Source organism: Lissotriton vulgaris, chromosome 2_1 (genome assembly GCF_964263255.1).
Source record: "Lissotriton vulgaris chromosome 2_1, aLisVul1.2, whole genome shotgun sequence".
Taxonomy (NCBI): domain Eukaryota; kingdom Metazoa; phylum Chordata; class Amphibia; order Caudata; family Salamandridae; genus Lissotriton; species Lissotriton vulgaris.
This window is the reverse complement of record NC_141687.1, coordinates 1,047,326,568-1,047,347,659: the sequence shown is the minus strand read 5'-3', so window position 1 is coordinate 1,047,347,659 and position 21,092 is coordinate 1,047,326,568.

Here is a 21,092-nt window from a genome sequence, read left to right as displayed (position 1 = left end):
TTGATGTTGCAAGATTAAAAGCAGATTTAGAAGAATTAATTATTGGCACAATTGGTACTGACTGTTTGAAGCAATATCAGGATGATGAGTTGTTGTTCATTTGCAAGAGCATTCTGTGGAAAACTAAAAATAAATATGAACAGTTTGTAAAAAGTGGCTGCTGAATTAGAAATAGATTTGAGTCATCAAAAACAATTGCAAAAACATTACAGAGTGAATTTTTCTGAGAAGGATATTGAGAATCTAAATACCACAGGCAGAATAACCCATGTAAAAGAATTAATTGTGTTTCTAAAAAGATTAGGTGATTTAAGTAAATGGAGAGTTAAATGGACAAAGAAAAGAGAAGAAGAAAATAGAGAAAGAGGAGATGTTTTTGGTGAATTTCCTATGAGGGAAATAGCTGGTGGGGGTAATGTTCATGTTCCATGGACAAGACAGGACATTCTACTTTTTACAAACGATTTCCCTCGGCTGAGAGAAAAGCCAGTAGAATGGTACTGTCAGGTTGACAGATTCATAAAGGTCTCAAAAGTTCTGTTGATTGATCTAGATGGTTTCTTTGATATTGTTGTCCCATCAGATCTTTGGACAGAATGTAAAATTTCTATTAGTTGGCCCAAAGAGGAACCGCCTTGACATAAAGTAACTGGTGCTCCTGCAGACGTTGTCATGGATTTCTATGACAAAGTAATTGTCTGGCTGAAAGACAAGATTCCTGCTAAAGAAGTTGATTGGGTTAAAATAGACAGGACAAACCAAGAACCGAAAGAATCAGTTCATTCTTTTTATGAAAGATTACTCCTGGTATTTAAACAATACAGTGGCTATGAAAAATTAAGTGAAAGTGACATGAGCCACTTCATTTACAGATTTGTTTATGGCCTGAGACCTGAAATTGGGGAAATGATTAGAAACGGAATTGTCGGCTGGCAATCACTTTCAGTTGATGATATCCTGAGGAAGGCAAAATGCTGCAGTGATGAGTTAGATGCAAAACAAAAGAAACTCAAGGAGAAGGCAATGTGGGCACAAGTGAAGGTAGCTGAACAGCAGATAGCAACCTTAGAAAGTAAACATTTTCAACAAAATCCAGGAAAGTTCAAAGGGAACTTTACGAATAAGCCTAAATTTAAAATAAATATTGAAGAGCTAAAACAAAAGCTACCTTGTTTTAATTGCGGCGAAATTGGACACTGGAAGCGTGAGTGTAAAAATACGCCCAGAAATTTTAAAAATTCATCATTAAATCCACAGATGCAGAGTGAGATAAATCAGCAGCAACAGCTACAGTGACAGTTAAATGAAATAAATCAGCAGCAACAGCTACAGCGACAGTTAGTGAATCAGCAGAGCCAATTGAATCAGCAGAGCCAAATTCCACAGCCATCCTTGCCAAATTGCATGCATACACAGAGATACAATCCAGAGACGAGTTTCTGCGGAGCTGAACAGGTAAAAAGATCACAAAAAGTAAATGTGTCAAATGTCTCTCAACAATTTTGGCTGAAAGAAAATGAGAGCAGTGACTCAGAGGATTACTCATGACGGTGCCTGAGAGAGGAAGAAGAGTGTGTGCTTGGAGCCACTCTTGAGGTAGATCAGTCAGGTCCATTTGTAAATGGTAAAGTGAATGACAAAGATATCACTTTTCTTGTGGACACTGGTGCTACCTGTTCTACTGTTAGATCAGTGGAAATTGAAAATCTTCCTCTCTCGGGTGAAACCATCCAGGTAGTTGGCGTAGCTAATGAGCAAATAAGGACAGATCTGACAAAACCAGTTGATGTAGAAATTGAAAACTACAAAGACAAACACAGATTTGTTGTCTGTAACAGCAGTCCTGTTAATCTTTTAGGACGTGATCTGTTGTGCAAGATGAATTGCAAAATGTATTGCTCGCCGGAGGGTATTGAGCTTCAAACTTTAGAAGAAGATGGTCTGTATAAATTGACACTGCTAATGGTTGATGAAGAAAATAAAATGTTCCCTGCTTTTGATAAAAACAATCTACCTGACGAATTGAAAGAAGCAGTTAATCCAAACATTTGGGATTTAACTGGTGATGAAATGGGTTTAATGAAACATGTGGACCCAGTAAAAATTACTGTGAGACAGGGAATATATTTTTCAAACATTCCCCAGTACAAAATGAAACCTTAAACTATTGAGGGTGTCATTCCTGTGATTGAAAAATTCATTAAGCAAGGTGTTTTGAGAGAGATTGAAAGCAGCCCATGTAATTCACCGATTATGGGAATCAAAAAGCCAAACGGAACTTACAGAATAGTTCAGGACCTGAGAAAGGTTAATAAAATAGTTGTTCCTTGCTGTCCAGTTGTACCAAACCCAGAGGTAATTCTATATCAGATTCCGCATGATGCAGAATGGTATACGGTCATTGACCTATGTAATACCTTATTTACAGTTCCACTGCATCCAGATAGTCAACAAATTTTTGTGTTCCGGGTCCAGGATCGCATATTAGCATGGTGTCGTATTCCTCAAGGGTATACTGAGAGTCCATCTATCTTTAATCAGTTATTAAAGAGATCTTTGGAAGATTTAAAATTGCCTGGAGAGTCAACATTAGTTCAATACATAGATGACCTCCTTATTGCAGGAAAAACAAGAGAAAATAGTGTAACTGACACCATTACACTTTTGAATCGGTTGGCAGATGAGGGACAAAAAGTGTCACCTGCGAAATTACAGTTTTGCAAACAAGAGGTTAAATACCTTGGTCACAGAATTGCAAAGGGAATCAGACAAGTGACAATTGAAAGAATAATAATGATTCGAGCAATACAACCACCGACAACACAAAGACAGATCAGGATGTTTCTAGGAATGGTTGGTTATTGTCGCCAATGGATTTGTGGATTTTCGGTAATTGCAAAACCACTGCAAAGGTTGACAAAGGCAGACATAAAAGACCAGATTGTTTTGACAAAAACTGAATTGGAGGCTTTTGAAAAGCTAAAGAAAAGTCTCTGTGAAGCACCAGCATTGGGGATGCCTGATTACGACAAAGAATTTGAGCTGTATTGCAGTGAAAGGGAAGGTTGTGCATTATCAGTTCTCATTCAGAAACATGGAAAGATGAGAAAACCTATAGCATACTTTTTAGCTGTTCTTGATCCTGTTGCAAAAGCATTGCCAGGTTGCCTAAAAACAGTGGCTGCAACAAGTGTAAGCCTTGAGCAAAGTGAAGGAATCATAATGGGGTTTCCAGTAAAAGTGTATGTACCTCATTTAGTTGAAACACTCCTTACCAGAAGTAAAACACAGCACCTGTCGAGTAACAGATTGACCAAATATGAAAAAGTTATTCTGGGGTCAGATAATGTATCCATTGCGAGATGTGTTAATCTCAATCCCGCTACACTTTTACCAGATAGTGTGGTTTCTGAAATTGACAATGAAACTGATGACATTGATCATGAGTGTTTGGATGTTTTGGAATACTGCACTAAACCAAGAAAAGACATCAAAGATGTGCCTTTACCAGAGTCAGACATTGTTTACTTTGTTGATGGCTCCTGCTTAAGAACAGATGAAGGCATTCTGAAAGCAGCATATTCAGTTTGCACATTTTCATAAATAATTGAGGAAGCAAAGAACATTTTTTATTAAATGTTGCAAGCTTCGGAAGAGTCTGTGACACACGTAGTCAAAGGACAATGCCGCTCTTGAGGAACATGATTCTTACAATGTGAAAGACAAACTACTTCATGGAGTGACATTTCTCGACCAATCATGCTTCGCGTTGGTCGGATATTTGTATTCTTTTAGTTAGTTTTAGATAGAGAAAAGGTATACAAATTGCCCCCTTGAGAAGAGCACTGTTGGCTCGTTTCTGTGCTCGGGAGATGCTGTCGGACTATTGACTCACGTAAGATCCTTTCATACTTATGATTTTCCCTTTAGGTTTCTTTAGCTAAGTTAGGGAAATAGAGACTAGGGAATGAGTTCTTAAATGTTTAAGCATTTCTCATGCTGATTTTGATTTAAACTGACAGTCTAATGTGCCTTTCTAATAAAATAATGCTGCTTATTGATTGGCAAATAAAAGAATTAATTTACAGGAGTAAAGTGGACAGATGCACTTCCACTTGTTTTGATGTCTTTGAAGAGCACAACAGATAAAGGAAAAGGTCTTAGCCCTCATGACATACTCATGGGAAGAGTTATGAGACAGGCTTTTGTTCCTGTTGGAAAATTGTTAGCAATAAATGATAGTGCAATTTTAGACTATTGTAAGCAGCTCTCTGATGTGGTAACTTCCGTATTCCATCAGGTGGGAACAGATGTGATTTCAAAAGAAAAGGAGCAGGCTCAAGATCCTATCACTTTTTTCGCAACAAGTTTTAAAACGGAGCAGGCTCAAGATCTATTGCCAGGAGACTGGGTCAGGACAAAGGTTCATCGGAGGAGAAACTGTTTAGTACCCAGGTGGCAAAAAGTAAGACAGGTGATACTAGTCACAACAAATGCTGTAAAGTGTAAGGGTCTAAAGAGGTGGGTGCATGCAAGTCACACCATTCGCGTACCACCTCCTGATAACCCTGAGGAAGATAGTGACGACACTACAGCTGATTCAGACTCAGAAGAAGAACTTGAAGATCTAGATTCTGAAGATCGACGGGGAAGTCGACATCTGGAGAATTCTGATGCAGATCAAGCATCAAATGAAAAAGATTTAGAAATTGTCGTTGTTGATTCAGAAAATGATGAAGATGTTCTAGAAAAAAGAACTGAGAAAGAAACTGAGTCAGAAGAGATTCAAGATCAGGAGAGTATTGAAAAGGAGATTGGAAGCTCTGAAAGCAGGAACAGGAATTCTGGAAGAAGAGGACGAATTGCCAAGTACCAGCTATAGAGATGTTGTTCCTAACAGAGTGAAGCTGCCGAGTAAAGAAGTTCCTAAATACTGTATTGAAATATCGAGCCTAAGAAGAAATTCTTGAGAAAAGGTGATGTTTGGCCAAAAGAAGACTTGAAGTTCAAGTTGGTAAAGAAATCTAAAGAACAGATTAATGAGATATCGATTCAAAAGAATGAATCAGACAAAAATGAGCAAGTTGGAAAGAAAATTGAAGTAATTAGCAGGAAGAGCAAAAGACCATTGAAGCCAGCCAAATCAGAAATACAAGTCTCCAGAGTGGGCCTATATAATTATCCCACCAGTAGTTGAGGTCAGCAGTAGCAGTCAGGAAGACTTGGAAGAAAATAGTGACAACGATTAGCTTTAGCTTTCTTTGAGTTGAAGTTTATTTTTGGCATAAGGCTGAAGAAATTGTGTTAGGTGACACAAGGTCGAAGAAATTGTGTTAGCTGGAATCACTTTTATGGACGCAAGGTCGAAGAAAAGCTGTTAGAGGGTTATTAAAAAAAAAAATTAAAAAGGGAGGGTATTATTTTAATTAAAAACTAATTTAAAATTTTTGTTTTAAGTAAAAGAAGTAAAAAATCCCTAATACTGACAATTCAAGGTGTGCTATCCTCAGAAGATGTTGTAAAATGTCTTCCATTTGTGTGAATCTAATCATTCTAGTTTGGTTAATTTTAGCAGCATGTGCATTCTCTTAAATGTGCTCTAGTTTATGTCGTGTCTTTCATGTGACAGTGTTTTGTTTGTCTTTTGTGCATTATGATAAGTAACATAGACTAATGGGTTAACAATAGTCAAGGGGGTGGGTAACAGAATATTTATCATTTCTTGAATTAATTGATGTCTTGTGTTTCCTTGCATACTAGAGTCATGCTAAAGGAGGCCTGTGGCCTATTTCTAAAATGGATGTCCGAAGTCCTGTCGAGTTGGGGCTTGCACAGCAGTGAATGAAAAGAAAAACATTTTCTTCATAGTTCTTTGAAAAACACACGCAGAAGCAAGGCTGTGCAGAGCGTTGAGATAATCACTGTATAAACTTTCATTGCCAAGGACAGGATGTGTAGCGGCGGAAAAGCTTGGATGGAGGAAGCAACAATCATTTTTTATTAATTGTTGCAAACTTCGGAAGAGTCTGTGACACACGTAGTCAAAGGACAATGCCGTTCTTGAGGAACGTGATTCTTACAATGTGAAAGGCAAATGACTTCATGGAGTGACATTTCTCGACCAATCATGCTTCGTGTTGGTCGGATATTTGTATTCTTTTAGTTAGTTTTAGATAGAGAAAAGATATAAAAATTGCCCCCTTGAGAAGAGCACTGTTGGCTTGTTCCTGTGCTCGGGAGATGCTGTCGGACTTTTTACTCACGTAAGATCCTTCTGAACTTAAGATTTTTCCCTTAGGGTTTCTTTAGTTAAGTTAGGGAAATAGGGTCTAGGAATGAGTTCTTAAATGTTCAAGCATTTCTCATGCTGATTTTGATTTAAACTGACAGTCTAATGTGCCTTCCTAATAAAATAATGCTGCTTATTGATTTGCAAATAAAATAATTAATTTCTTAAAACGCTCTTTGCCTTGATAATAAAGTTAATAAAATAGATTTGAAAAGACAAGCTGGTCTTGTTTGTTTCTTTGAGTTACCATTAGTTAATCCATTGCTTATGACTTTGACTTAATTAAATGTTTATAAAGTGTTTTGATTAATTAGGTCATATGATTTAGTAGGTCAATTCTTGTCTCAGACATTTATGGGCCTAGTGTTTGCTTTATGAATTATGGTGAGAATCGTGGCGTAGTGTTGTACATATGAGACTGAATTTCCTTTGGCCTGCTGGATCACTGTCGATCACCTAAACTCCAGGAAATCGTGAGTTGACTCTCCGCTCTCACGCTCAGTGTACAGTGCTCCGTAAGCTTTTCAGTTCACCCTTGCACTCCACAGCTCGCCAGGCGGTGTGCCGCAATTTGTATTTCCCCTACCGCAGTCAGGGGCCACAGATGCCAATGATAAGCACTGCCCCGGATCTTCCGACAATGACTCCCAGCCCAACCTCACTTCCGGCCGGCTGGGAATCGACTCTGGTCCGGGGATTTGCGGTAGTAGACTCATTAGTGGTAGTAGTAATAATATTAGAAATAATATTTTATTTGGTATCCATGCACCATCAAAGTATACATACACAGTATGATATGACATATAACATTATAATACAGTTTAAAACAACACCTAACTCAGTCTTGTAATAAAAATCAGTACTAATTTAAATTAATTCCTACAAATTCATTCCTATATACAACTAGTATACTAATCTAACTTTTGTATACGTTAGTATATATGTTTATCACTGATAAACTGTTAAAAACACGTACATTCCGAAAAGTGTACTCACTGATCCACCAGGATGTTATTTGTTTGTATGGATATCAATAACATTTTATGTGTTATAAATATGTACGCAGCTATGTGGGAAATAACAAAACAGATTTCAATTTAAAAAAATCATTTACACTCACTTGATCATGTCATGAGTGATGCCACTGACCATGTCATAACTGATGAAATATATGAGCTCCGAAACAATGTAGTCTGGGGCGTAAGTAATAGTTATCTCAAGTAACCATAACTGCTGAATTTCTATGTTTTTATAATGTTATTTCTTCACTCTAAGGTCCCTGTAACCTTGTCTTTTTTACTAAATTTCTATGTTTTTTAAATCTATTTTCTAGCTATAATGTCCCTGTAACCTTTGTTTTTCTAAGTGACCTTCTAAAGTTTTTTAAATTCTATTTCCTATCTATATCTCCCCTGTATGCTTCGGTTTTTCAAGTGAATTTCTTTTGTTTTATTACTATTAGGCACATTTGCAGAGTGGTGAAGAAATGGCACGGGCCTCCGAACAGCTCTCAGCAATACTGTTATGTGGGACTTACTGCTGGTAACAGGAGGGCCTTCTTGGCCCCCAAGGTTCCTTAGAATCCAAACCAACTCCATCCCCCAACAAGTAGTGTGCCAGGTGGAGCATTTGCAGAGGGGTAGAGAAAGAGGGTGGGTCTCTCAGAAATCCCTCAGTGTGGGACTTACTGGAGGTGCAATTACACGTTTTTGGGTCGAAAAGGACCCTCAGCATCCAGGAGGACGCCTTTCCCCAACCAATAGTGCATCGCAAGGTGCACTCCCAGAGGGGTAGAGAAAGGGCGGCACCTCAGATGAGCTTTCAGCAATTCTGCTGTGTGCGACTTACTGGAGGTAACAGGAGGGATTGTTGGTCCTCAGGGACCCTCAGCAGCCAAAGAGACTTCATCCCTCTAACAGTAGTGCACTAGGAGGTGTGTTTACAGGGAGGTGGTAGAGAAAGGGTATGTGGCCTCCAATGAGCTTTCAACAATCTCACTGTGTAGGGCTTACTGGAGGTAAGAGAAGGGGTTGTTGGCCCTCAAGCAGGCTCAGCATCTAAGGGGACTTTATTCCCAAACCAGGAGTGCACTAGGCAGCGCATTGGCAGAGTGGTGTAGAAAGAGGGTGGGGACTCAGATGAGCTCTCAGCAATCCTTTAATGTGGGACCTACTGGAGGTAACAGTATAGGTTTTTGGACTCCAAGGACCCTCAGCATCCAAAGGGACTTCATCCCCCAATCAGTAGTGCCCTAGGAGTTGCATTTGCAGAGTGGTGGAGAAAGGGGGTTGGGTCTCAAATGACCTCTATGAAATCTCACTTTTTGGAACTTACTCGAGGTAACACGAGATATTGTTGGCTACCAAGGACCCTCAGCAGCCAAAGGACTTCCTCCCTCAACCAGTAGTGCACTAGGAGGTGTGTTTGCAGGGTGGTAGTAGAGAAAGGGTGTGTGGCCTCCAACAAGCTCTCAACAATCTCACTGTGTAGGGCTTACTGGAGGTAAGAGAAGGGGTTGTTGGCCCTCAAGCACCCTCAGTATCTAAAGGGACTTCATTCCCAAACCAGGAGTGTACCAGGCACCACATTTGTAGAGTGGTGGAGATAGGGGGATGGGCCGTGGATGACCTCTCAGCAATCCAGCTGTGTTGGAGTTACTTGAGGCAACAGGAAACGTTGTTGGCCCCCAAGGACCATCAGCAGGGTATACAACTGTTACCACGCATTTTTTACCACGCACTACACTTACAACGCAGGCATTACCACGCATTCCATTACAACGCATTGCGCTGGGGGGTGCTCTAGGATAGGGAATAAGTTTAATTTTATATCCAACACCTTCCCTAGTATCCACGGGGACTGGAGTTGGAATATAAAATTATACTTACCACTATCCAGCACCTCAAAGCGCTATGCGTTGTAACGGTATGCGTTGTAAATACCGCGTTGTAATGGTATGCGTGGTAATGGTATGCGTGGTAACGTCATACATCCATCAGCAGCCTTGGGGATTCCATCCCCCAACAAATTGCGCACCAAAAGGCCCCTCTGCAGATTGGTTGAGGAAGAGGATGGGGCTCTTTACGACTTCCCTGCTGCTGGTCATTTAAAAAAAAACTGTAAAGGGTCGGGGGCCACACGGACCCCCTCCCACTGCCATTTCTGCCCCTGGGATCCCATCCCCCGGGGGCCAAGCCTATTTGCAATGGGGGAAGGGGGCTACCTTGGCCACCCACCCTGGGCCGATTTTGCCCCAGATCCCCAATCACCTGGAACCCCGCCTTTTTTAATGAATTATTTTATCAAGGTATTGGGGTCACCGCCTCCCCATCTCTGGGCCAGTTTTGACCATGGAGACCCCATCTCCCAGGGTCCAGCCTCTTTATTCTGGGTGCCCCTAAGGCACACAATGACATGTGTTGGGGACCACAGGGGAGCCTCAAGGCGCCCCTGCCAGCTTCCCAATTCCTGTGGGAGCCTGTATTGCTGTGACAGACAAGGGGCTGCTGAAAGACAGCACCCTGTCTGCCAGAGCAATATTTTTATCTGCTTCTCTGGACATATATTTGCTGCAGGGAAAACAGATAATAATTCTGCTTCCTGCAACCCGAAGCTCTTTGACAGCTCCGGCTTCCAGAGAGCGGAGTTATGATTGGGTTTGCCTGGTGGAAGCTATTACCAAAAGCAAACCGCTACCTCCTGAGGGTGGGCACCTCGGGAGGTAGCGGGAGTTGGCCATGGTGGGTGGCAGTCCCCAGGGCCAATAATGGGGGGCCCCAGTCCCTATTAAAACTCTGTGCTGGTGAGGTGGCTGTTACCGGAGCGGGGGTCTGCAACAGATCTTCTACGTTTATTTTTTTAGGCCCTGGGAGGTGCCTGTCACAAGGGCAGCAGAGGTCGGGCAGCCCCCCCTTCAATTCAATAAAGGGCCCTGGGGAAATAATGCTCCCAGGACTGTGGGGGGTTTGTGAGGACATTCAAAAATAACAATGAGAGGGAGTGAAGAGGTTTCTTAAGACAGAATCTTCCTCCTGTAAAAATCTTCATAAACAATATGATTCTATCCTATCTTTTTTGTTTTTTTGTGACAAAAAATTAAATAAAGGTATTAGGTGAGTGTTTGCAAAACCCTGAAATCGCAGGGAAATCACTATGTGTTTTTAAAATAGCCCTGCACGGAGGTATACACGGGCGAGGGATTATCCAGCTTCATTGAATATTAATTGCTGAACCCTCTCCTTCTGTGCCAGCTCATGGGGCCCATCGATCATTTCCATTAGTGTACCAAAATTGGTTATTTTTACTAAAGGGGCCAACTGAACCCCGCGTTACAGGCCTATTTTTGCAGTCTGTCATTTAGGAAGATAGGCATATTACATATAATATCACCTACTTACGAGTGAAGTAGGGATCATATCTGGTCCTGATGAGAAAAGCAGGAGGGGCTGCTTTCGAAACATGTCGACCTAGTAGGGCGTAATACTTACCCCTACTTAATCCCCCTTTTTAATGTTTCCAGCTAGGGAAGTGAATACAATTTGTTTTTTCGACTAGCCAGGGAATTTTTAATTTTTTGCTTACTTTCATATTCCCTACCACTCTTCACTACCTGCACCACTCATAGCCTATTTCATGAGACCAAGTGCTCCCGCGTATTCGTAGGTCGAAGCACGCCCCGCACCGTAGAGGGACGGGAAGACCCTATGATGAAGCATGACACTATGGGACTTCATAGTGTGTGAGGGCTATTATAAAAACACATAGTGCTTTCCCTGCAGTTTGTGAGGACACCCCGCATTCATTTTATTTTTGTGCCCTAGGGAGGTAGCAGTGGTCCCACCTGTGTTAATTTTTCATAGTGCCTCAGGGAGGTGGCAGTCTCTAGGGCTCCAAGTGGCCGCACAGGCCCACGCATTAACTCAACCCTTTCACTGCGGCGTGAATTTCACTGCGGCGTGAATTTCACTGAGGTGTGAGGGGGAGCAGGATTGGGCGTGGCTCTCCAGTACTCATGACGGCTCCCGGCCATCATAAATCATCGTGTGCGTGTGCTCATGACGGCCGGGAGCCATCAGAACTCCTCCCACTGATCAATTCTCAGACAGGTGGGGAACTAACAGTGCATGGACAGAGCGGTAACATTCTGACGGCTCCCGGCCGTCATGAGCACACACCTACTGTTACTCATGACAGCCTTGAGCCATCATGAGCACCGAGGCAGTTAACTTCACTTGCCCAGGGAGGTTGCCATCCTCGGGGTGTGAGCAGGGCTATGCACACATGTCTGAAAGTACCCCAGGAAGGTGGTGGTCCCCGGGGCTGCGGGGGGTGCTGCACTGCCCCCTTTAATTCAATAAATTGGTAGTACCCAGGGCTGTGGAGATTCATGTGGGCCCCCGTTTTCATTTTGCTTTCCGGCCCTGGGGGATGACGAGATCCAGTGCATGTTCACTGCCTTGGGGGCTAGCGTGTGCCCCCCACATTAAGTTAAATTGCCCCAGGAGGTGGCTTTCTTCTGCCTGCACACATATTTGAATAAGCCCCGGCGAGGTGGCAGTTCCTGGGGATTATGATAAGCTGTAGGAGGGGGGCCCTGGGCACTCCCCTTCTTTATATAAGTGCTAAGGCCCCTGGAACTGGACCATCTGGGGGCCTATTAGTAAAGAAACACAAGAACCTGCACCACTTTTTTTCCTTTTTTGGCAGGAGCTGCAGCTCCAGCGCAGCTCCCGCTGATTTTAGTTTTTTAACAAAAATGTTTTCAACCTGGTCACGTCCCTCTGGGAACCCTCAAGTGGGGTATCTCTGTTTATATTTTTTGCTGGGACTCAGCTATGGTTTACCAACACTTCCTGGCCTGAAATATTGGCAATCAAATATGAGTACAGGGACTGTCTGATCCTTGGAAGATCCGCGTCACTATATATACAAATTTGAATTCCTTTTAATAACTTTGCAACTACTGAACAGATGTACATCAAATCCAAAACGGCGCTTCTCTGGACCAATATCTAACTTTCTGCCAAATTTGGTGTAATTCCGTTTGCAGTTCAGGCTGTAGTCGTGTCTAAAGTTCCTATAGGAATTAGCATGGGGATAATGGATTTTGGGATGCACCCTTTTTTTTTGCCCCTGCTTGACAAGTCACCACAAAAGTTTCAAGACAGCAGCTGATGTGAGCGTAAAACTAGTTTGAAAATTTCGTAAGGACTTGCCAAACACCACCAAAGTTATTAGCAAACCAAGAATCGCTCTTTCTTCCTATGGAAACTAGTTCCTAACTACAACGACCACCAGTAGTTAATATATATAATCAACAATCAACAACAACAATATTACAATCTGGTGAAGAAGCTGAAAAAGGACAAAAATCTGAGGATCAGGAACAGTGACAAAGGATGCAGTGATGTCATCTGGGCACAGGATGAATATCTCAAGGAAGCCTTTAAACAAGTCAATGATAGGGACTGCTATATAAGAAATACAGCAGCAAATTTTAAAATTGTGTACACAACATATTACAACAGACTGACAACATGGAAAATCAAAGGTCTGATCACGGAGAATGAATTTAAATATTTAAAAAGAGACAATCCAGTAACACCTACGCTATATTTCATTCCCGAAGTACACAAAAGTGCCACTACACCGCCAGGGCGGCCCATGATTTGGCGAAAGGAAGTCTCCTGAAACATACATCCATATATGCGGACTCCTTTTTACAGGAGTATGTAAAGAAACTACCATTGTATATTCGCGATACAGTGGATTTTTTTTAGTCCAATCTATGGGATGGAATGGAAAGAAAACTACCTGTTAATGACAATGGGCGTGACATCCCTGTATACGAGTATCAAGCAGGAGGATAGCCTGAAAGCCACCAAATATTATTTGTCTCAAAGAGCCTCTGGTCAAGTCAAGTCAAGTCAGGATTTATATAGCGCGCTACGTAGGGTCTCAAGGCGCTTGAGGAGGGGGGGGGGGGGAAGTTACTTGTCGAATATCCAAGTTTTAAGTTGTTTTCTGAATGCCAGGTGGTTCTGAGTAAGGCGTAGGTGAGTGGGAAGAGAGTTCCAGGTTTTAGCTGCCAGGTAGGAGAAGGATCTACCTCCCATGGTGGCTTTGTTGATGTGAGGTACAGTGGCAAGGGCTTGGTTGGAGGATCGTAGCTGACGGGAGGGGGTGTAGAAGGACATTTGTGTGTTGAGGCATTCGGGTCCAAGTTCGTAAAGTGCTTTGTGTGCGTGGGTTAAGAGGCGGAAAGTGATCCTCTTATTTACGGGGAGCCAGTGGAGGTTTTTCAGGTGACCAGAGATGTGTTCTTTACGCGGGATGTCTAGTATGAGCCTGGCTGAAGCGTTCTGGATGCGTTGGGAGTTTTTTCTGGAGTTTTGCGGAGGTGCCGGCGTATAGGGTGTTTCCATAGTCCAGGCGGCTCGTGACCAGCGCGTGAGTGACCGTTTTTCTAGTTTCGGTGGGGATCCAGCGAAATGTCTTTTTGAGCATGCGAAGAATGTTGAAGCAAGATGATGAGACGGCGTTGACTTGTCTGGTCATCGAGAGTGAGGAGTCCAAAATGACGCCCAAGTTCCGTGCGTGGTCCGTCGGGATGGGTGCTTTTCCAAGGGCCTCTGGCCACCAAGAGTCATCCCAGGTGGAGGGGGAGGTGCCTAAGATGAGGACTTCTGTTTTGTCTGAGTTAAGTTTCAGACGGATGTGCTTCATCCACTCGGCTACTTCTTTCATTCCTTCGTGTAAGTTGTTTTTGGCGGTGTTAGGGTCTTTGGTGAGTGAGAGGATCAGTTGAGTGTCGTCAGCGTAGGAGATGATGTTGAGGTTGTGTTGGCGTGCGATGGCTGCGATGGGGCTCATGTATACGTTGAAGAGGGTGGGGCTGAGTGAGGATCCTTGTGACACGCGGCAGATGACTTCAGAGGCCTCTGACTTGAAAGGAGGGAGCCGGACTCTCTGAGTTCTTCCGGTAAGGAACGAGGTGATCCATTCCAGTGATTTTCCTTGGATTCCGATGTTTCTGAGGCGTTGTAACACGGTGCTATGACAGACTGTGTCGAAGGCTGCGGAGAGGTCGAGGAGGATGAGGGCGACTGTGTCTCCATTGTCCAGTAGAGTTCGAATGTCGTCTGTTAATGCGATGAGTGCGGTCTCAGTGCTGTGTTTGGCTCGGAATCCGGACTGTGAGGGGTCGAGGGATTTGTTGCTTTCGAGGAAGGTGGCGAGCTGGTTGTTGACAGCTTTCTCGATGACTTTGGCCGGGAAAGGAAGAAGCGAGATGGGGCGGTAGTTTTTGAGTTCAGTGGGGTCAGCTGTGGGTTTTTTCAGAAGGGCGCTGAGTTCTGCGTGTTTCCAGCTTTCCGGGAAGGTGGCGGAGTTGAGGGAGCAGTTGATGACGTCTCGGAGGTGTGGAGCTATGATGGAGTCTGCTTTGTTGAAGATGTGGTGAGGGCATGGGTCAGTTGGGGATCCTGAGTGGATAGAGTTCATCAGGCGGATGGTGTCCTCAGTTGAGATTGGGTTCCAGTCGTTAAGGATGTTCAAGGGGGGTGAAGGTCCTGCAGTAGGTTGAGTGGGTTGGTCTCCGGGTCGGTTGTCGAAGCTGTTGTGAATGTCTGCGAGTTTGTTGTGGAAGAAGGAAGCTAGTGAGTCGCATAGGGCTTGGGAGGGGGTGATGTCGTTGGAGTTGGCTGATGGGTTGGTAAATTCTTTGACGATGTTGAATAATTCCTTGCTGTTGTGGGCGTTGTTATCTAGTCGGTCTTTGAAAGCGGCTTTCTTGGCAGACCGGATTAGTTGGTGGTGTATGCGGGTGGCGTTTTTGAAGGCGTCCTTGGTGCTGGTGTTTGGGTCTCTTTTCCAGGCCTTCTCGAGGGAGCAACAGAGTTTCTTAGATTTCTTAAGATCCTCGTTGAACCAGGAGGCGTTTTTGTTGCCAAGCTTGATTTGACGTTTATTCATCGGTGCTAGGGTGTCGGCGCAGTTGGATAGCCATTGTGTGAAGTTAATGGCTGCTTGGTCGGGGTTTGAAGAGTGGACAGGAGGGTTTTGAAGGAGCGATGAGGAGATCTGGTCGATGGTGATTTTGTTCCAGTTTCTACGCAGGGTGGGTTGAGGGTGGTTGTGGATTGTGGTGTTATTGTAGATAAAGTGAACGCAGCTGTGGTCCGTCCAATGAAGAGCTGTGGTGTGGCTGAAAGAGACATGTTTGCTGGAGGTGAAGATAGGGTCGAGTGTGTGACCTGCAATGTGGGTGGGGGAAGTGACAAGTTGTTTGAGTCCGAGGTTGGCGAGGTTGTCCAGAAGGGTGGTGGCGCTGTTGTCATTGCTCTTTTCCAGGTGAAAATTGAGGTCTCCTAGTAGGATGTAGTCCTCGGAGGAGAGGGCGTGTGGGGTGATAAAGTCAGCGATGTCTTCATTGAATTGTGCACGGGCTCCCGGGGGCCGGTAGAGGAGGGTGCCTCTGAGTGTGGTCTTAGGGTCGGTGTCGATCTGGAAGTGAAGGTGCTCGGCGCTGGCAAGGTTGACGTCTGAGCTGGTTGAGATGCAGATGGAGTTCTTATGGATGATGGCAATGCCTCCTCCTGTGTGCTTGACGCGGTCTTTACGGATGATCTTGTATCCTTCTGGGAAGGCAATGGTGATGTCTGGGGCTGAGGAGGCGTTCATCCATGTTTCTGTTAGGAAGGCGACGTCCGGTGAGATGGTGTCTAGTAGATTCCAGAGGTCGATGGCATGTCTGTGGACTGAGCGGGTGTTGAGCAGGATGCATTTTAGGTGGTTGGTGTCGGGTCTCTGTATGGCGTTGGTGGATGCGGAGATGGTTTTGGTGCCGTCGAACTTGCAGGAGTTGCATGAGAAGGGTCCATGGGTGTGTCCAGGGGCGGCTTGGATGCAGTCGGGGCAGCGGCCGGGGTTAAGGGCTAGGAGGGTGGTGGCATCGTACGTAAGGCGGGAGGGGTGGGTGATACGAGGGCCAGGGGGTCTGGCGCTGGGCGCGGTCCAGGCGCGGACGGGCGTAGACGGGCTTACCTTTGGCGCACCTTCGGCGCGCATAGGGCGCGGTCGCTACGCGTGAACGCTGCGCGCAAATGCATTTGACATATGTGGATAGCGGAAGGGGAGGGGCGAGGGAGGGTCTGCAGGGAGGCGGGGTGGAGATCAGGGGAAGGAGTCAACAACAAACAAAATGGCAGCAGCAAGCAGGCAATCCCAAAACAACACAGGGGCACAATGGAGGCGAGCGCGATGCAAAATCACATCACAATTGCAGGCAATAATGTATTTTCAGGCAGCACGTCACTGACTAGGCGCTTCTCTTAAATAATGCTAGTTATCTAAATAAATGCTCAGCGGTCTAGCGCTAATCACTGACTAGGCGCTTCTCTTACATAATGCTAGTTATCTAAATAAATGCTCGGCGGTCTAGCGCTAATCACAGACTAGGCGCTTCTATTCAATAATGCAGGCTCAGGCAGGGAGTGAGACCGGGTCTCGGCGTTTACAATACCACTTCCAGGAGGCAGGGAGCAGTGAGTGGAGCGGCCGCTTCTGCTGAAAGCAGGACGGTCACAGCGCGATAGAGGTGGGGCAGCGAGGTCAGTATCAGTGGGAGGGAGGGTCTGCAGGGAGGCGGGGTGGAGATCAGGGGAAGGAGTCAACAACAAACAAAATGGCAGCAGCAAGCAGGCAATCCTAAAACAACACAGGGGCACAATGGAGGCGAGCGCGATGCAAAATCACAGCACAATTGCAGGCAATAATGTATTTTCAGGCAGCACGTCACTGACTAGGCGCTTCTCTTAAATAATGCTAGTTATCTAAATAAATGCTCGGCGGTCTAGCGCTAATCACTGACTAGGCGCTTCTCTTAAATAATGCTAGTTATCTAAATAAATGCTCGGCGGTCTAGCGCTAATCACAGACTAGGCGCTTCTATTCAATAATGCAGGCTCAGGCAGGGAGTGAGACCGGGTCTCGGCGTTTACAATACCACTTCTAGGAGGCAGGGAGCAGTGAGTGTTAGAGTTCTGTCTAACAAATAGCAATTTTATGTTTAATAATCTTCTTTTTCAGCAGACCAGAGGAGTGGCCTTGGGGGCCAGCTTTTCTCCCAGTTATGCTTGCCTCCATATGGGTTACTGGGAGGAGGTGGCCCTCATGGGCACCCCCACTCATCGTGTACACAATCTTTTTTGTACGTGGCGCATTATCGGTGTTCCGGAAAGTTCCTCGGAGCTCTCCACGGATCTTTTGGTGGAGGATCTTGTGCTGCATCATCTCGCGCCTAAGAGACTCAGCAACTTTTTTACCGTGGAGCGTGCCCACAGAGTCCCAGGTGCTAGGCCTAACTGGGCGCCGCACCAAGACCTATTATTGCCAGGATTTTTAATTTTCGAGACAGAGACGCTATCCTGCAAGCATCACGCACCAATGGACCCACTAAATTTGACAATGCGTAGGTCAGCTTTTATCCAGACTTTTCGCAAGCGGTGCAAAAACAATGCATGAGCTTCACCGGTGTGAAAAGGCGCCTAAGAGACATGGGACTAAAGTACGCCATGCTGTTCCCGGCTCGCTTGCGGATCGAATACGAGGAGCGTGTGCTCTTCTTTGATCGCCCGGAGGTTGCCAGTGACTGGCTCGATACTTTGCCGGCACACCGTGATCGACAGGAACAATCGATGGGAGCTGAAGGTGGTATGGAGGAACGGGTGGAGTGAGTCCCTACCGGCGTGCCACCTACACAGACTTGCAGCGGTGGTTTGACTATTACTATGTGCATGACCTGTTGATTACTCGGGGGTGGGAGGGCTCGGGATTCTTCCTCCTCTAAGGGGTCTTTCTCTCTCTTTCCGTAGATTAGTTTAATGGGGCGACAGGCACACTGCAAGTTGGGGTGGCTTTCGGGTCTAACGCAGGGGTGCAGGGTGGGGGGGTGGGTTCTACGGGTTTTCCTGGGGGTGGGGGGGAGCTTTTTGTTTCTTTGTTTATCCCGAGGTTCTATTTCGCTACATGCTTTGACCACTGTGCCTGTTTCTCTATGGGGGAGCACAGCTCAAGTTCTTGGAATGGGGGGTAAGGGGCTGCCGGTGCTGAGTTTGAATGTCAATGGTCTGGGTGATAGGATCAAGCGGGGGATTGTTTTACAGTATCTGAAACGTCTTTCACCTGATATAGTGTTACTGCAGGAGACAAATCTGATAGGAAATGCTTGCCATGCATTGAATAGAAGGGGATACCGTTTGGTGGCGCATTCAGGATTCACTACTGGGTCGAGGGGGGCGGGTATCCTGGTCAGGTGTTCCCTCCCCTTGGAGATAGATGATACTGTGTTAGATGATAGAGGCCGGTACGCGGCCATTACGGGTCACTGGGAGGGGAAGACGATCTCTGTTCTTTCTGTGCATGTCCCACCGGGTTTACAGTCTATCACGTTTTCTGATCTGGGTAGAGTGGTGCTGAACTTCCCTCTGGGCATGTTGGTGGTTGGTGGGGATTTTAACTCAGTTGTTTGTGGTAGTGAGGATCGTCACCCCCCCGGACTCTTTTGAGGTCACAGTTATGGATGAGCAACTTCCTGGATGCGCTGGGTTTAGTGGATTGCTGGAGGCACCTGCACCCTGGGCAGGCACAATATACCTTCCATTCGGGAGCACATGGGAGTCTCTCGAGGCTCGATTATATCCTGGTGGCAGCGGTGCAGATGGTCTCTGTGAGGGAAATTCGACACCTTGCTCGGGGGATCTCGGATCACTCTCCTCTCTGGCTTACGATTGATGTACAACTGGAAGCCGAGGGCCGGGTTGCCCCAATTAACCCCTGGCACCTACGCAATCCGAAAACCAGGACTGAGGTGGTTTAATGTATGGACCACTACTTTGTGGAGAAAGTTAGGTCTGTGTCCTCTTCGGTTTCCCTGTGGTAGGCCTTTAAGACAGTTGTCCGGGGTCAAGCCTTTTCCCTGATCACTAGCACGAGGAAAAGCAAGAATGAGGAAGTGGTGAGATTGGAGACTGAAATCACGTCTCTGGAAGAAGAGCTGGAATCTGGGGTCACACCCGAGGGTTTGCATGTTTTGGCCCTTAAGCAGGCTGATCACAAAGCGCTGGTGACAGATGCGGCGAGGATGATGAGTCGTGAGCAGCAGGGGCGTTTGTATGATGTTGTTGATAAGGCCGGGAAGTTGATTGCGTGGCTGGATAAGAGAGAAAGGTTGAATCGTGTGGTGCCTGTTGTGGTAAGAGAGGACGGTGAACGGGTTGTGGACCCAGATGAGATAGTCGCGGTGTTTGCTCAGCACTTTCAGAAGGTCTATGCGCCGGTCTCGGACAGGTCGAAGGAGGATTCACATTTGCTACTTAGGGATATCGCGCTGCCTAGCCTTTCGGAGTCAGATAGGGAGCTTATGGAGGTGGATTTTTCTACTGATGAAATAGCGCTTGCTATCCGCTCCCTTCGCTCAGGAAAGGCCTCCGGCCCGAATGGTATCCCGATAGAGCTGTACAAATTGTGTCCAGACAAGATGGCGCCACACCTTCACCAAATGTTTTTGGAATCGCGAGATCTCGGAGTTCTTCCCCGAGATCAGAGATTGGCGTCCATTGTTGCCATTCACAAAGAGGGGAAGCCTCGTGATCAATGTTCTTCATATAGGCCGATCTCGCTTCTGAACGTCGAGCCCAAAATTTTGGCGAAACTTTTGGCGAATCGTTCGATCACGTTTATCGGTGATTTGATACACCCTGATCAGTCCGGGGTTCATTCCTCATCGGAATACGGCTCTCAATCTTCGCCGGCTTCATGGTGTACTGGCAAGGGCGGGGTCACTTTGTGAGTCTGCCATTTTGGTCTCATTAGATGCTTTGATGGCATTCAACATGATAGAATGGCCGTATTTGTGGGCGGCCCTCGCAAAAATCGGTTTTGGTCCTAATTTTATTGGCTGGGTCAGACTTCTTTATGAACAACCACTGGCCCAAGTGGTTGTCAATGGTAGGCCCTCGGAGCCTTTTGTCCTAGGAAGAGGCACGTGACAGGGCTCCTCTTCGCGCTTGCTCTTGAGCCCCTTGCCGCGTGGCTTAGGTGGGAGCCGTCGCTTAAGGGCATTAGTTGGTCCTCTGACTTCGAGGACCGTATATCGTTGTACGCCGATGATATTCTGTTATACCTTACTTTCCCTCATAAGTTACTAGGAGTGTTGTTTGACGTGTTACGCTCCTTTGGGAGGAACTCGGGCTTGGCCATCAATTGGTCTAAGTCCTGCATTTACCCGCTCACTGCAGAAATGCCACTGCTGCCCCGTGTCTGTCCAATACCGGTATTGCGCGACGGCTTTAAATACTTAGGGATTTATATTTCCTTGGACTCAGCCGTACGGTATGAGAGGAATCTGCTTCCGCCACTCCACCGGCTTCGGTCCGACGTCACAGTGTGGTGCGGTTTGCCACTGTCCCTGTTGGGAGAGCGGCCCTCTTTAAGATGATGTCCCTCCCTCGATTTCTGTACACCCTCCAAAACACGCTTGACTTGGTGCCTTCTAGTTATTTCCGGGAGAACGAGGGCCTCCAGAGAAAGCTGGTATGGGGCGGGCGACCTCGCATTGCGCTGGCAAAATTGACTTTGCCCTGGTACGATGGTGGTATAGCATTGCCCGATATAAAACGGTACTATTGGACATCGCAACTGAGTGCTATCAACCACGCAATGTATGGTCCGGTCCCGAATCCGGCATTTGAGATGGATAAATGGCAGCTGCCGGGAGGGGACTACAATAGGGCACTCTACTCTA